Source organism: Zonotrichia leucophrys, chromosome 3 (assembly GCF_028769735.1).
Source record: "Zonotrichia leucophrys gambelii isolate GWCS_2022_RI chromosome 3, RI_Zleu_2.0, whole genome shotgun sequence".
Taxonomy (NCBI): Eukaryota; Metazoa; Chordata; class Aves; order Passeriformes; family Passerellidae; genus Zonotrichia; species Zonotrichia leucophrys.
In genome coordinates, this window is record NC_088172.1 from 103,804,581 (window position 1) to 103,822,161 (window position 17,581).

General features: G+C 45.7%; 1 long non-coding RNA gene across 2 annotated transcripts in view; it reads right to left on the minus strand.

Moving 5' to 3' along the window:
* The window catches only part of LOC135445055 (uncharacterized), a 198,079-nt gene that overhangs the window by 150,830 nt on the left and 29,668 nt on the right, over positions 1 to 17,581 (minus strand). The window lies entirely within an intron of this gene.

The following is a 17,581-nucleotide window of genomic DNA, read 5'->3' on the forward strand; positions in this document are numbered from 1 at the left end:
TCATCACTCCCCAAAATTCTGGGGATTTGCTGTTTACAAATATAATTTACCCAAACAAGCAGCACTAACAGCACCAAATTTTATATTGAGACAAAATATAAAAGCTCCACCTACGCCAGGGCAGCAAACACACCCACCAGGGGTTCCCAAAAATGCAAAACTTTAAACCATAGATGCCACTGCAGGAATATCTAAAAATTAATCTATTGTTCAAATAAAACCCTTGTGGATGTCCAGTGTCAGTGGGATGCCTTTGCACATGTGCTGGATGCCATGAGACCACGTTGCTGAGGGGACCCAGGAGGTGACACAGGACAACCTGTCACTACCAGTGTCACAAGCAGGAGTGCAAAATAACAGCGACCTGAGCACTCCTAGAGCCCTCCTGCTGGAGGGTCACCTTGCCATGCCCTTCCTACCTGTGCTGCCTGTTCTCCCAAAGAGCTGGGAAGGGTCTGGAAGACCTCAGCTCTCTGTTTCCAAGGTCTACAAAACACAGGTGGGAAAGAGAGGATGGTACCAAGACAAAAGCGCAAAGAGACTTCTGCTGTATTTACGGGAGGAAAACCATCAATTTTCTTGGGGAAAAGCAGACTTTTCCCTCCCATTTCCCCAAAATCCACATCCACACCGCCTCCCCCCGTGCTGGTGTGGCAGGAAAGGACCTTGTAAAGTGGGATGGGCTCCGATCCTGCAGCCACCAGGGACACATTTCCCAAAGGAGTTAAGGGAGCGCGGGGCTCGAACAGATTGTTGGTTTCAACAGACAGATTGGCCACTGCTATGGAGCTGGTGTTTGGAATTTCCTCCATTATACTACAATTAAAAGTAATAATAATAATATTAAAAATAATTATGGTTTGTTATCTATTTGTAAGCCAGAAGGAAAACATGTCTTGATTCCCACCCACATGGACACAACCCCCTTAATTCACCTCTACCTTCCAAGAGGAATGAAAGGACCAGGATGTCAAGGGTGGTTTAAATTTTGGAAGTAGACAACTAACATACAGTGGTTTGCATTGGATGAGGTTTTTTTTGTTTGTTTGTTTTGGAGGTGGTCGGGTTCTTTCCACACAGGTAAGTGTGGAAAAAATATTGAATTAAACCCTACAAAGACCATCTCTGCACCTCCTGCACCTCAACGTCATTTAATTCCCCTGGTAAACCTGACATCAGGCACTCATGCCCAAATTCCACCAAAGCCAGTGCACATCCAAGGACAACACTGGGAATGAAATGAAATTAAAGAGCTGACATCCAAGAGATGCTTTTCAAGTCACTGCCTATCCAACCCAAGTCCAAACTCTGAGTTTTCATTGCACAGAGAGCCTTTAGAAGAAAAGACAACCCTGGTAGTTAAACATTTGGAGACAAGAACTACTTCTAAAGCAGCAGAGATAAAGCTTTATCCCCTCACCACGTGGACACCACATTTCACAGACCCCAGCCCATCCTACCATTTTTGATTTATCACTCAGTTAATTACTTTGCCCCGACTCCAAAAGCTGGAATGAGACAATCCACAAGGAAACAGACACCCAGCTTCTCCTCCAGCCTTCCTGGAAAATGGTCCCCAAGCCACCAAACCCATATTGGGCACACAGCCAGCCTCTCAGCTGGAGAAGGCACATGATACTGGTGTCTCTCCACCTAGTTAGGAGCTTAAAATAAAGAAAAAACTGCCTGAAATTATTTTTTTTTTCCTTTTGAAATCATGCCCTGCCCTTCTACCTTTCACTGCTTCATTACAGTTATGTCTCCAGCAGAAAGAAGATATCACTGCTAAGAGGAGAGCGAGTTTGTAAATGGTCTGGACCTTGCACTATACAAGGCATCAAGAAATATTTTAACTGTGATTTATCTTGTACACAGAACAAACCAAACCAATCCAGAGGCAACACACTGGGATCCTTTAGGGAAGTTCCCTTTACCCCCACCCCCTTCAGCTCCTAAGAATTTAAAGTTTTAACCCCCAGTTTTGGGCAGTTTCACTCCCAAATATCCAACTTATGACCCATGGGCATCAGATGTTACCAGTTTTCAAACAGAAATTAGATGTTTTCCAATCCAAGATACAGTTCCCCCTCAAAACCCAAGTTTTTCTACTGCCTTCCATGCCCAGATAATGGATGTGTTCTGCCCTCAGTGTTCAAACAGAAAATGATTCCCACCAAACCTCACCCATGCCCAACATCCAGGTTCTGGCTGGGATGGCACTGCCTTCCCCTTCAAGGTATCCCAGAAAATACTCCAAGGAGTCACTAATGGAAATTTTGGAGCAGAATGATGTTTCTGCATTTGACAGCTTCTCCACTTCTAAACTGACTCGTTTGGCAAAAAAATATCCCAAACAAACCACATATTAACTTTCATCCTAAATACTAGAAATTAAAATGGAGCCTTTTTAGCTATGGCATTGGTAGCTCTTTGTAATTAACCTATCCTCCTCCCCTGAGAAACTTGGGTTTAATTTAATTTTTAAGGGGATGAGGAGCATTATTTATTGGTGTCTTTCAGGAAGGCTGTGGGCAAACACACCAGCAGCAATGGAAGGTGTCCGAAACTTCATTCTCAGTTTGTATTTTTTTTCCTCATGCTGGTCTTGGCATTTGATAGGTGGAAACTGGGATAATTAATAATAGGATGTAATTTAAAAATAAAGATGGGGGATGAAAAATGGGAAGATCCAGGAACAAACAAAATAAAATAGCAGAAGGAGCAAACTTTGAAGGATGAAAGCAACACCAACATTTAGATATCAGCTGAATTACAACCCCCAGAGAGCCAAGGATGTTGAAGCACATCCTGAGGTGTCAGGGAATACTGGAGCACACAGGTTGCTCACACTTGGTCCCAGCAGGAGCCCCACAAATTCCATTCAAGAATGAGAGGCTTGTCCTGCACTGCCTGACCAGCACTGACAAGGACACCACCAACAGCCCCAAAACACATTTAATGCAGCACTGGGAAACAAATGTGGGGATTCTTTCAACGCTTTACTTTGATATTTCCTTACAAATAGGTGCCTATATTTGTACCACGCCAAAGGAGAACCACAGAGGATTTTTTTGCCTCTTGTGGAGCGAGATAAGAGCTGAGCTGAGCAGATGTTTTGCAGGAAACCTCAATTTATGACTCTGGCAAACCCTTGCACAAGCCAACCACAGTGCTTTGGGTTTGTTAAAAGGGCCAGAGCAGGGATCTCCTCTGGCTTGCAGGTTTTTCTAGACAGCTCTCCTCATCAGGCCATGATATTTATAGAAGACTTGCACCCAGAGGATGAGCCAAATGGGAAAAACAGGCTCTTTTTTTTTTTTTTTTGCAGGTGCTATAATTGTGCCTGCAAACGCTGCCACTGACACTTCTAACTCCTAATTAGACTTACAAATCAAGTGCTGGGGTGCCAACATGGTTTCCCACCCCTTTCATTCACAGCATTCCATGCTCAGACCCACTGGGATGGGATGATGAAGGGAAGGCAAGAGGTGCAGGCAGGGATTCCTGGGAAGCCAGGAGCTTTATAGGATCAGAACTGTCTTTATGGCTCCACAGCACCTGCAAAGCCCAGCACAAAAATTGGGGTGTCCAAGTCCCCTTTCCCTTGGGGAGCCCACAGCCCTGCTACTACACAGGTCAGATTATACCATCCCTGGCTCCCATACCTGAGCACCCACAGCTCCCACTAAATCCAGTGTCTGCTGGGGCTCTGCAGAGCTGGGCCTAGTGGTTAAACAAAAGAAAAAACATGCTCAGTCAGAAGAAGGGGAAGGTTTCAAGCAATTCTTCCTCTGGAAGTGAAAATACCCAGAAATAGACTCTTAAAACTAACACGACTTACTCAGTGTAAATATTATGTTTCCAAGGTCCAAGTCTGGAACATTCAACTTGATGCTGTTTCTATTTTCTTATACATGCATATTTATAAAACATTCTATATTCTTGAGCATCCCACCATGGTGCACAGCCACAGAGTGGTTATCAATGTCATCAATAAAAAAAACACCAAACATGGCAAAATCAAAAGGTCACTTGCATAACTGTCAGGGAAAGCAGGGGTGCAATGATTTACAGACACAGGAAATACAATTCGGCAGCGAGGAATTCCTTGGGCAGTTAATGGAATTAATTCCTCGCAGCCCATTGCTGGTTTGGAGAGGGAGCCCTCAGTGAAAAACGACTCTGATCCAAAGCCATGGGCAACCTGGGGGTGCCTTTAAGGGCTAACCAAAACCTCTGGCTTCAGGAATGAGGCAGAGAAGTGAGCACAGAGCTCGGGGATGCCTGTGATGCTTCCAAGCATCCCTCACTTCCCATCAGCAGCTCCCAAGAGGCAACGGGTACCACGATCCCATCACATCACCCAGATGCATCCACAGCAAGGCTGGTTCTGGAATAATGCAATTGTTAAGCCATTAAAAGGCCCATGTACAGCAGGGGGAGAAAGGAAAAAACCAAACCTGAGCATTTTTAATACTAATAGTTTAATAGTTCTTTCATTAAAGCCATATCTGTGAGTGCATTGCAATGTGTCATTTTATGCATGTCCTGTAGTCAAATTACACACCCGTGTGTGAGCACCAGCTTAAGTGGCATTTAAAAATAGCCCTGGCTATTACTGCTAGCACATAATAAATTAATGATGGAGCATTTAGCTCTGCCTACAACCCCACAACCTCGTTCCTGAGCAAGCGGGACACAACTGCAAATAAAGCCACCGAGTCCCCGGGGTGGATGAGCTCCCAAAACTGGGAACCCACCCCAAAATTCCCTTTGGGATACTTTGGCCAAAGAAGTGACCCCAGGAAGGCAGGAGGGCCCTCACCTGCATGCCCACCCTCCCGTGCAGCGACACCCATCATCTGATTTTATTTTTATTTTTTCCCCCCCTCCCTTGCTTTCAGCTTTGAATGGCAATTAGGAAAAGGTTAACCGAGTGCCTTTCTCCCAGGAATCCTCTTCCTCCTTTCAAAATAACAGCGTTAGCAAGAGAAAATCCCAGATTAGGCTAACAGGTAGGAGCGTGGTGCAGCCCTGGGAGATGCTGTTGGAAGTGGGGAGATTGGGAGAATCATCCCAGCGGGAGACTAATACTCATCATTCGGAGCTGCAGCTGGGGCCCGCCTGAGTGACAGCCAGCCGGGAGCTGAAAGCGCCGCTCGCATCCCGCAACTGCCGGCATGCCGACTTGAAAGAGATTTATTTCAGGATAATTAGCTGGGAGTATTAAAGGTGGCAGGAAAGATCTGCAATTACTGTTTAGCAAACAGAACGAAGGCAAAAAAATTAAAAAAAAAAAAAAATAAACCAGGGTGGGGGGTGATGGAGGGGAAGAGCCCAAAACAGAATTAAAACCCCCAAATATTTCTCCACTTGAAAGTCACTAAATAATTCAAAGAGTTCAAAGCAACTTCATTGTATTCAAAGTAAGGAATTTGGAAGGAGAAAGAGGAAGTTCCATCATATGAAATCAGACAGAGCTTGGCAAAGGTGACATTTCCCAACTTCTGTGGCAAACAGGAGCTTCCTCCACCTTCTTCCCTATTCACACACTCCTTGAGCATCACCAAAATGTTTACCCTGGAAATATGCATTTTTGATCTAGAAAAAAATTATATATATATCTAAATAGATTGTTTTCAGCTTTGAATGGCAATTAGGAAAAGGTTAACCGAGATATATAGATATAGATCTAGCTATATATCTATATAATATAGCAATATAGATATATCTATATTCATATAGGTACAGCTATATCTACATAGATATAGATATATCTACACACACAACTGAGTTTTGAAGCAGAGTTTTAAGCTTATTTTCTTCCTGCTTCTCTTTTCCAGGGCTGACAAACTTCCCTCTTTCCAGCAAAAGAGATGTGTTTTACATTTCATTTAAGAAAGTGGAGTCTCTGCTGGTAGCAGTAAAATGTCCCAAAAGAGAAGCACACCAGAGTAAGTTTTGGGAGAGGAAGAGATTAAATATATGGAGAATTGTTATTGCAGTTTTCCATAGACTCATAGACTGGTTTGGATTGGAAGGGTCCTTAAAACCATCTGATTCCAAAATCCCTGCCATGGGCAGGGGGTTTATGGAAATAACAACACAGGTGCTGTCTGCATTCCTTTTATGGTGGGGGGTCTGCTTCCTAAAAGTGAAAATAAAAAGGAAAAAAAGGGATTTTCGTTATGGAAACCAGGCTGACTTCAAAACCCAACCAAAGCTTAGAAATCACCACCTCCAGCCTGCTTTACCATTTCCCTGTATCAGGCTGGGAGAAGCTTTATTCAGCTCCATCCACGTCCCCTGGCAGCCGCTGGCATCACACATGAGCTCGTCCGTGCCAAATATAAATAAAGTTCACCCAACACACAGAGCCTCAAAGCATCCAAGATTTTCATCAGGCTTCAAGACTCATTGTTGCCGAGCCTCATGCTGCTCTTTCAAAACAAGGAGCCTTTTCTGCATTCTGCTCAATGATCTACAGTCCTCCAAAATCATCTATTTATTTATGCTCTATTCTGGGATTTGCCCTCTGCAATGAAGGGAAAAAAAAAAACAACACTGCTTGGATTGTGTGGAAATACCAGGCTGGCTTGGCCCACTTTGGGGAGGTTAGATAAAGACTGGGAAAGGCAAAGTGATTTTTAGTTGCCCAGCACCGGGCCCACGAGGGAAGAAAAGAAAAAGCCAAATGGAGTGACGAGATGGGGCCTCGCTGCCAGATCAGTGCTGGCCATCCACAGCAGTGCACTTGGGCTAAGGAAAAGGGCAAAATCAGAGTACATTGGGTAAACCTGATTGGTTTGGGCTTTTTCCTTTTTGGTAAAAAAAGAAACAATGAAAAGTGCCAAAAAATATCCAAAATCTACTTTGCTAAATACATCAATTTCAACGTGACTTTGACAGGGAGAAGTTTCCCATCACAATGATGAAGCTTCTGACCCAAAGGAACAAGGTAAAAACTCATCCCAGAACAGCCAAAATCCAGGCATCGAGGACACTCCCCTGGGCTGTGAGAAACCCAGATCCAGTCCCTGTTTTGCCCTGCCCATCCAAGGGCAGGCAGGGAGCTGGGATGTCCTTCCTGTCTCTCCCCAGGTCTCCTGTAAAACACATCCCACCTTTATTGTGGGATTTTCATGGAAAGCCCTCCCTGTCACACCCCAGAGCTTCAGGAAAGTCACGTGAGGTTGGGATTTGTGAAATGAACAACTTATCCACGTTAAAGGTCTTCCCTTGGTGCTTGCAGAAAGTCTCTGATCTCTGGGGAGCCGCTACGAACAGTTTGTGCATGATTTGTCTCCAGTGCTCTGGAAGGCAAAGCCCAGGTCTTGCCTGCTCCCAGGCTGTGATCCCAAATCCTTCATCCCTCACATTGTGGGATTTCCCACAGGAAACCCAACCCATTCAAACCTCCCTCAGCAGAGCTAAATCATGGTCCAACCTCATCCATATCACAAGCTACACCATTCCCAGCATCCTCCCCATGGAAAACAAAGTCCACAAAGTGTCTCTCTCATTGGAAAGGCTTTCCAGGTGAGGCTGGAGGACGAATGCCATGGATCTGCTCCCCTGCTCAGAGGGGCAAGGTGAGGGCACTCCATCCCCCAGGGCAAGTGCCGCCATCCAGGCAGAGTGGCAGATGGGCACCACATGGAATGGATCCATGTCCCCAGCTCCCTCTCTGGCCTGGAGAAACCCATGAGAATTCTCTGCCTCTGCTCCCCAGTGTATCAGCCAAAGGAAGAGTCTCTCTCTTCCAATTCTTGGGCAGATAAATTATTTAATATTTGTAAAGCGCTGGCAAGATGAGAAATTTGAGGCGTTGTTATTACCCACATCAGTGGGATGATCATGATGGCTTTATCTCATTTTTATAAACTTCCTGGGGAAAAACAAGAACTTAAAAACTGTCTCCAAACACAAGAGGTGAGGAAGGTGCTATGTCCAGAACAAGTCCAACACAGTCAAATGAGACAGGGTTGGCCCCTCTGCACCTGGAGTTAGATTAATATTTCCAAAATAATGGGAACAATCAAAGATATCTGAAGGGATTTGAATCATGTCCCTGTCTTTTGCTTAGGGACTGACACCCAAAGCAGCCCAGGGCACCCAAATCCCCCTAAGGCATTCCACACAATCTGGGTATCATTTTCTGCACAAAACCTGGCACATCATAAAAAAGCAAGAAAATAAGGGACGCTCCTCCAATGTGCAACTTCTTCCTCCACACACGCCAAAAGTTGGGGAAAGCCACCTCACACTTCAAAAAGCACCTGTAAATATTCATGTGGTCTGTGTGTCACTTAACACCAGCACACTCATTTTCCCAGCTTGGTCCACAACCTGTTCACACGTTAAACTACTCAGAGAGCACTTTCTTTTCACTGGCAGTCTTTGAAGTAAATATAAAACATAAATATTTGATTTTAATGGGCAGAACCACAAGCACAGTTCTTCTGGAATAGTCAGAGTATTACACCAGAAAAATAATGCATTTTTAATTAGGCTTGAGGTTCCCACCACTGCTTTCCCAGCTTGAGGCAATCATTGCCCTCCTCCACTGCCCAGCTTTCCCTTTAGCCTCAGTGTCCCTCACCAAGCAGGAAATTATCAGTCTTTACCCTTTTTATATGTTAGAGCTCGCATTCATGAAGTGCCTCAGCTGAAAATGTTTAAAACACACAGGAGAGCATCTCCATGTGCAGAAACATTCTCTCTTTCCTGGGGTGCCAACCAGCTATAAACACAAACCACACGATTTTTATCATAAAAACTACTAAGAAGAGGCAGAAACACAACACACTGTGGATTTTTGGGCTGTATTTGAATCTGACAAACATCTTCCCTTTAAACACTTCCCAAAGCCTTAAACCTCCAGGAAAGGTGTTTCTCCTCCTCTGCTGTTTGCTCACCCCTCTGGTGCCATCCTGCTCTTGCTGTACTAACACAATAATAACAATTTTCCAGAGTGCCAAGTCCTTCCCTGTTTCTCCAAGTTGACAAAGACACAATCATTAATCTGGGCATCGTATTTAAAACCTGCACCTGCCTGCTATAGGAAATCCATGGATGCTTCTTGATATGATAGATAATGCCATGATTAGAGATAATTTCATTATGATAGATAGTATTTCCAAGGCAGAGCATCCAGCCAGGAAAATAAACTGTTCAGCAAAGCCACTCCTGCTCAGGAGCTCAGTTTTTTGGGATTACAGGGACAATGGGAAAAGCATCTCATCCTGGTGGGAGCTCACTTTTGCTGGATGCCACGGGATTGCTCATGCCAACAGGCTGCCAGCTTAGACAGAAGCATTTTTCCACTTAGAGGGTGGCTCTTGGATTGGGGATGAGCATTAGGATGGAATCACAGAATGGTTTGGGTTGGAAGGGACCTCACAACCATCTAATTCCAACCACATTGCCCAGGCAGGGTGACGTGCATAAATGAGTATTTACATTTGTAACTCACTAAACCTGCACAGGATCATTTTATAAGCAGATCAAGAATGAAGAAGAGAAATATAAAAAGGTAGACTCTACCAAGAAAAAGTTACACATCTTTGCAGAGGGGAGTAGTATATTCTGATTTTCTAACATGTCTGTGTATGCATATGGAAAGAAAAAAATTACCCATGAAAGGCAGGTAACTTTTGAGATGAGGACTCGTTTTCCAGGGAATCCCGGGAATATTTACAAAGGGCTGGTGTCACCCATACCCAGATGGCCAAGCCCTGACTGGGGAGAGAAAACAAAGGGATTTTTTTGGAGAGTTCAGCCCTGTCCCTGTGGCTGCACACCCAGCTCCTGCTCTCTCCCAGCCGTGGCTGCTCTTCAGTGGGAGTTGTCACTCCAGTGCTAATAAAATGTGATGGTCTAATTGTATTAGCAATTTCCCATCATGTTATATTAATATGCATCATACTAGTATCCATTTTCACTAATGTGACATGAAAGGCAGTAATTTGATTACTTTTCCCTATGATTATGGGGAGGGAGCTTGGCCTCCTGGATGGGCCATACTCCAGGCATCCAGAGCATGGAGCTCGTGGTCCTGTCCCTGTCCCAGCATTCTGGGGAGCTCACCCCACCTCTGGGTGTCCCAGCTGGTAAATACACAGCTCACAAAGTGTGGAGGAACCCTGACTTAAAGCAGACCTTGGACATGGGAAGGACGGGCAGGAGCAATGCCCACCCATCATGGAGTTTTCCCTGTGTTTTGGCATTTTCCAAAACTCTTCACCGCCACCTCCATTAAAATGGAGGGCAGTTTCCATATAGGGAAGGCTTCACCTACAGCCTGGCAATGCACACCAGAGATGCCCTCCCTGCTCATAAATGATGCCTTGTATAATCCTCCTTCCCTCTTTCCTGGCCAGCCTTTTGGAGACCTTCTGCTCCCACATTCCTTCTGCTGTGTCCCTCAAGGAGGTGAGCATGGATGCTCACAGCACAGAGGAAATTCATGCCCTGCTGCTGAAGTTATCCTGCAGATTTCACTCCAGTTCCAAGCTCAGGGTTTGTTTTCCTGCAGCCTTGAGCAAACACTGCAGTGCCAATGTGTGCTGGGCCTGCAGCTGTAAAATGGGAATATTATTTTATTTTATTCTTCTCATGCTTTGCAAGAGGTTTTTGTGCTTTACTTTACTTTTGTGCTTTACTCTGCAAAAGTAAGTACTAAGGTACTCTTGGCAGGTCCATGGCATAACCATCCTCTCCATGCCTGCAGCCTTCAGGAAGCACCACAAACTCATGCTGCAGTCACCACTTATTTTCCTCATTAAAGACCTATTAAATGGGAATATTTCCTCAGGACCACTCAGCAGAACAGCTAAAGGAGGAGTTAGCCCAGAGAAGGTGAGATGTACCCAACCCTGAGCAGCCTCAGAGTGGGCAGAAACCACCCCATGTGGGCCCACAGTGGGTATTGGTGTTAAATCATGCAAGTTTGGACAGTCCCTCACTGCTGATTTGCTTCCCTGCCCAGAAGGATAGTCAAACCTCATGCAGCAGCTCTGCCTGCAGTGGAACAATAAACCATGGGAGAGCACCATAAATCCCAGTAATGTGCTCCCAGGAAAGGCAGCGCTCCGAGGTCACAGCCACGGCTTCTTGGGAATTTTCAGACAAAAGATTTTTCATCAGAAATTGCTGATTCACCGAAACTGAAGCTTTGCCATACAGCAAACCCATCTCTCTGCAGCTTTCATTAGGGGAGATCTCCCTGGCCCCAGACAGAATTAATGACCACGAGGAGAGAGAAGAAGCCTCCTCTGGAACAACCTGCAGCTCCCACCTGGCCCATGAGGGACCAGTGCCAGCAGCATCCAAAAATCCCTTCAGCATCCTACAAATCCCATTGGCCCATACACACCAGGATAGGCCTACCCCACACCTCCCTGGAGCACCTGTGTGCCCCCTAAGGAATTAAAGGAATTACCATAAGAGAGGGATGCTCTGTAGGAGAGGTCTCAGCAAGGATAAGAGCAACAGGCCAATTTCTTTAAAACAAATTCCCTGCCTTTCTCCTTTGGAAAAATCCAAGCCCCAGCAGTGATGGGTGCACAAAGGTCAGCCACCAAGCAGGGGTGGATTCCAGCTCCAAGCACCTTCCTGTGCTCCAAGGAGAGGGAAAAGGAAGCGGCAGAGCCAAGAACCTCTCCCAGCTCCTGCTGGGCTATCGGTTGCTGCCGGAATAAATCAAAATCAGTTATGGGAAATGTAAAATTATCATTTGGAAATCACTCTCTCTGAATAATTCAGTCATTGACTTTCACATCAAACAACCATTCCAGCCACCCACACACTGGGTTCAGTCTCCTGCTTGGTTTTAAACTCTCTTTAATTATCGCCATTAACCTATCCCATCCTCATTCCGTGCCGAGGGAGGGGCAAAGCACACTCTGATAAAGCACAGCCAGCTGGAGGACTTTGAGCTGTCCTTCTGCTCCTCCTGCCCAGCCTGCAGGGGCAAGGACAGCCCAGCCACAAGTGCACCTTCAGCATCCCCCAGAACCTTTCCACAGGGAGAGCAGCACCGAATCATGGAATGGTTTGGTTTGGGAATGGTCCTGGGAGATCATCGAGTTCCAAACCTCCTGTCACAGGCAGGACATTTTTCACTGGACCAGTTGCTCAAATCCCCCCCAGCCTTGCCTTGAACATCTCCAGGGATGGGGCAGCACACTTGTGACCTCCACAGCACAGCACAGGAGCTGCTGTCACCACCTCTCCTCTCCTCCAGCCCCAGATAAAACCTTCTCCAAATCACAACTGCTCCCCTGAATATCTGCACAGCATCCCAGGATGCCCAAGCAGCCCCTTCTGGGCTGTTTTTCAGGAAGCTTCTCATTAAGCAGCAAACCTGACCATCCTTGTGTCCTCACCCTCTCTGAGGGTGTCAATCACATCCAGCAAGCAGGACCCCACCACAAACCTGCCTCAATTAACATCCCTCATCCAACTCCCCAAAACAGCCAGAAGTACAAATGCTATACCCAGAGCAAAACTTCATCCCTTTTGCCTTAAAGTTCCCTAATCTCCCTGTACCTTGACTACATGTTTAAGTTAGTTTCACATTTTATTTGTCTACTGAGCTCCCAAAGTTGGGAAAATTAGTATTGTGTGTGTGGTTTGATTTAATTAGTAATTGGGGAAATAGGTCTGGCATGTTTCATGGAGGCTTGGGGAAATTGTCAATTAGCATTGTGTTAATTGGTGTCTGCTGTCCTTGCTTTTTAGTTTTTAACCCCTTTTACCTTGTTCCCACTTTTGGTATGTAAAAATCTGGCTGCTTATTATTCTTTAAGTAAAGGATTAATTGCTTGAATTCCTGCCTGTGCCGGGTGTCCTTTTTCCCCCCTGAGAGGTGGGAATTGTGCATCTCCTCCAGGCACTGGGTTTGGGCACTGGGGTGGAGCTGTCCCCTGCCCTGGTGTCACCCTGCCCCGGGCTGGGCTCTGTCCCCTGCCACCAGCACCAGCCCTTCCTCCCACAGCTGCCTTGCCTTTCCCCTCTCTCATCCGTGCCATTAACCACTCGCCCCAACAGGCACCAAAACCCCCACAATTGAGCCAACAGAAATTTGAATAAAGGAAAGATGAGCGAAAAAGAGGGAGCTTGCCACAAAATTACAAAATAAACTCTGACACGTGAAACGCCACCCAAGGAAAGGGAAGGATATTCCCTTTAAAAGCTCACACTGCGCTGTTTAATTTGCCATGCTAGATGTCCAGGAACAAGCCAGAGGTTTGCATATCTACCTGATGGGAATAATTAATTAATTGTTAATTGTTACTAATAACCGAGGTCCTGATCTCGCAGACAGGCACGCACACACTCAGATTCAGGACAGCCATGCGCACAAGGGCAAGGCACTGGCAGCCACTTCCAGGAGTGATGCTCCCAGAGCCTGAGGGGATTTTAAACACACACAAATTCCCAGTCCCTGTGGAGCATCCCATGGCAGAGGGACATGCTGGAGGAGAGCAGGATTGGGAAGGCACAAGCACAATGCTAGGGAAAAATGTTTCATTTCAGCGCCTTGGCTGGAGCATCCCCACAACCCCCGGAGGATTTTGGTTGCTGGTGCCACCAATCCAAGCCTGACCTTGTATCCAGCTCCTCGGGCACAGCTCTGGGAAGAGGCAGTGATGGCCCAGGGAGGGATGCTCCCAAGGGTAGGGCAGGGGCTGTTTGTGCTCCAGCTTGGCAGGGAGCCAGGGAGAGTGAGCAGGTCTCAAAATTATTCAGAGCACAATTAGAACACATCTTTCCAGGCAGGGCCATTCCCATTTGCATGGAAAACAGCAGAGGAAAGCTCCTCCTCCAGTCCCTGGTTTGGCAGGAGAGGGTGAGATAGTTGGGTTCACTCATCCCAGCCCGACTCCAAACCCACCTGGAGTGGCCCCAGCCTTAAGCTTCACATTTCTCCCAGTGATTTCCAGCCAAAAAGCTGGGCATGGAAGAGGTGAGGCAATCTTGGAGCAGGTATTTTTGGAACTGAGCAAGAAAATCTGCAGAACCACCAGTGAAAGATGGGGAAACATCTTTTCCAGGGAAAACAACAATCCACCTGAGGAATGTAACAGGGGATTGAAGGAGTCAGCACCATGTTTGAGGGGGTAAATTCAACCAACCCGTGAGAAGGTTACAGGGGCTTTAAATGATATTTGCATAGAATTAGAAAGTAATAATTATAAGTAGTGAATCATTTGAAAGGAGCTACACTAATTCTGCCTTCACATTAATTATCTCACCAGAATTTTAGAGGCTGAATTATTTTCTATTGGATTTACAATTAATTTTGTAAAAAATAACAAATCCTGCCTAAGATGGGCCATGGTACTGTAATGATAGCACTTGAAAGTGGCACACAGGCATTAAACCACCTGATGTTCCCAACACGTCTGGAAGGTAGGGAAGCACTGTTATCTCTGTTTGGGAGGCACAGAGATAAGGGAGCTCAGCTCTGCTTTTAACCAAAGCTGGGCAAACTTGTCCCAGCCATCTCAGAGATATTCATCACCCACCACACACACTTGATCCAGTTCAGGACTGTTTCAGGCCCTTGGCAAAGCAAGAATTCACATCCCTGGAAGAACTGTGGCCATCCCAGCTCGGAATCCCCACCCAGGAACGCTGCTGTCAGCAATCCTTCCCCAGCAGCACCTTGGGAAGCAGGGCTTGCTCAGAAATACCAACACAGAGGGCAAACAGACACAGAAGGATGAACCCAGCTCTTTATGGGCTTCTCTCAGATCTTCAAACAAAAGATGAGTCTTTCTAGAGGTTGGGAACAGCACATCCCAAATTAAAGCATCCCTCTCTGAGCCAGCATCCCGGGGTGCAGCTGTTGGGGAGCACCTCTGGTGATCCCAGAGTGTCCCACAGCTCTCCAAGCACTGACCCTGGGCTGATCCTGGCTAATGGCAGGGCTTTGGAAAGCTGGGCTGTGGAGGGGACCACGGATGCGCTCAGATATGTATTAATTAGAATTCCTGCGCAGTTTTCTTCTGTTAATTATAGCTTAATTTGATTGCTTAATAGCTCTGGTTTTCGTAATGTTTAGCACCTGTTGTAAATTGCACAAGATAAATTGTCTTCTACCATCCACACTGTTTACTCCTAAAAATTTTAATTTTTCTTTCAGCTCCTGCCTTTGGATTTGAGCTGTCACCTTTTCTCATCTCTGGCCTTTTCACCAAAGAAATCGCTTTTCTTTTTTTTTTTTTCGTTTCTGATGGGCTATTTAGCCACCAAAGGGGGTTTCTGTTAAATACTTCCCCAAAAGTGAGGATTTTTAAAAATAATAATGGGTAAAGAGATATGTCCACACACCACAGAGCATGGAAATGCTGACCCATGGTATTGTACAGAGTTTCACACTCATGGGTCATCCTTCTTCACCGCTGTTGTCCCCTTCTCCTTTCCCAAGGTGAGGGGGGGACGTTCCTGCTTCCCTCACAGGATTATTAGACAGAAGTGGAGGCCCTGCATCATTAATTGATTTCTTCCATACATTGTGCTATGATACAATTTTTCAAGGCTGTGCATAATTGTGTTCCCTGTGCCACTGCTCTATGTTCTGTCCTTGTCATATTGTCATTGAAGGCTGATTCCACCCTCTGTAATTGGAGATGTTCTACTTTTGGACAAAGGTGTGGGGGCAGCTCAGGGGAACAGCGCTGACATTTACTTCATCAATTTATTTTTATTGTTCCTACATTTATTGCAGCTATAACAGCCCTTTAATAGTTATATCTCCTCCCTGTAGGGTATTCTGGTATTTGAAATTTTTTTAACTCATTTGTTCTCATAGATAACAGTAAAGTGCATTTCACGCTAACCTTTAGGTTTCAATCTTCTCTCTTTCTTTGGCTCCCAAGCAGTTGCAGCTTTAAACTTTTACTGCTTTGCCAGTCTAAAGGCCACCACCACCGAGTCCATTCCAGCACTGGAGTAACCACAAATTAGTGGTCCTGAAAATTTCAGGGAGGCGAGTCCTAAACCCTGAGCGCCGCTATTACCATAACTCAAACCCGGCCCTCCTTTTAAAGCAGGGGGGAGAAAAACACAGTAAATACTCACATTGAGTCTCCTTTTACAGTCTGCCTCGGTCAGACAAGGGTGATAATTGCATCTTTACGACTGGCAAGGAAACCAACTCTGCCACCTCGGAGCTGGTGCCCTTCAGCACCTGCACAGGCAGCGAGCGGGATCCAGGCTCACACAAACCCTGCCCCAATCCCACAGGTTTCCCCTCTCTTTCCTCTCTCTCCACTTCCATCACTCTTTTTTCTCAAGCTGCAGCCAAGCAGCACCACAGAAAACAAATTATTTCTGATAATTGACCCATGGGTCAACGGCAGCAGGTGATTTTTGCTGTTCGGAGATGCCCCAGAAGGACAGACAGCACATTGTGCTGTGAGCACCCAAATCTGTGCTGCCACCAAGGGAATGCCAGCCTTTCTGCCCTTTTCTCCTGGCAAAGCCATTCCTAACCCTGCCTGCCCAGCCCTGCTCCCATTTATTGCACAGAGATGCTCTCCTTCCTTAAAGCCTCTCTGCTTAAAGCCACCGCCAAGAAACAGCTTAATTAAAGTGAATGGAGACATTTGGAGCAAAACCAGGCCAGGTAGAGGAGCTGGAAATGAGACAATAAAGGAGAGAGAACAAGTACTTAAAACAGGGAAAAGCCCATGGATTTTTAATGGAATTGGCTTCAACACCCACCCAACAAGGCCCGCTACAGAAAACAGATTTGATCACCTGGCTCAGCATCCAACCCAGAATGGCCCAAGAATTAAACTCCTTCTCTCTCCAGGGCTATTTTTTCCCTGATCTCTGCCTTTTCCCATCTTCATTGCTCATGCACCAGGTTGGGTTCATGCACCCAAAATGTGAGATGCTGCAGGAGGATCCCATCCACTGGGGCAAGGGCACAGAGCCACCCCTGCCAGGCTCAAAAGGGTCATCTTTACTTGAGATATTGCACATTTTTCCTTAACTAGTACCAAAAAAAAAAAAAAAAAAAAAAAAAAAATCATGCAGAAGAAATACTTAAAAATTCAAGTCTTCAGCCCTATCCTTCCCCTGCATTTCAATTTTGAGCTTCCAGAAGCACATTTGGGTGACAACCCTGTGGCTTCCCCACATGAAGCACCCTGGCAATAATACATGGCTCTCCTAGATGGACCATTCCTTGCCATTAATAGGACAAAGAGCTTCCCTCACTGTGATTAAAACTCATTGTAAATTAAAGCACCAATTCAGTGCTATTGGTTGAAGCAATATTTGTGTATCTGTTTCCCAGGAACCTTAGTGACACTTATTTACCAAAAAACCCACAGAGGAGGAAGGCAAAAGGGAGGAAGGAGCTTCAGGAGAGGCTTGCTCATAATTTTTAGACTGTGTCACCTGAACACTCTCAGGAAGTCATAAAAAATAATTTCATGTGAAAAGGGAAGGAGGTTTCCCAAAAGCTTCTGAGAAACAGACAAAAGAAGTTGCATTAAATTGCTGGCATTGCAAGAGTTTATACTTGCAAGTCAAAGCAAGCCTTCAAACACCCAGTTTG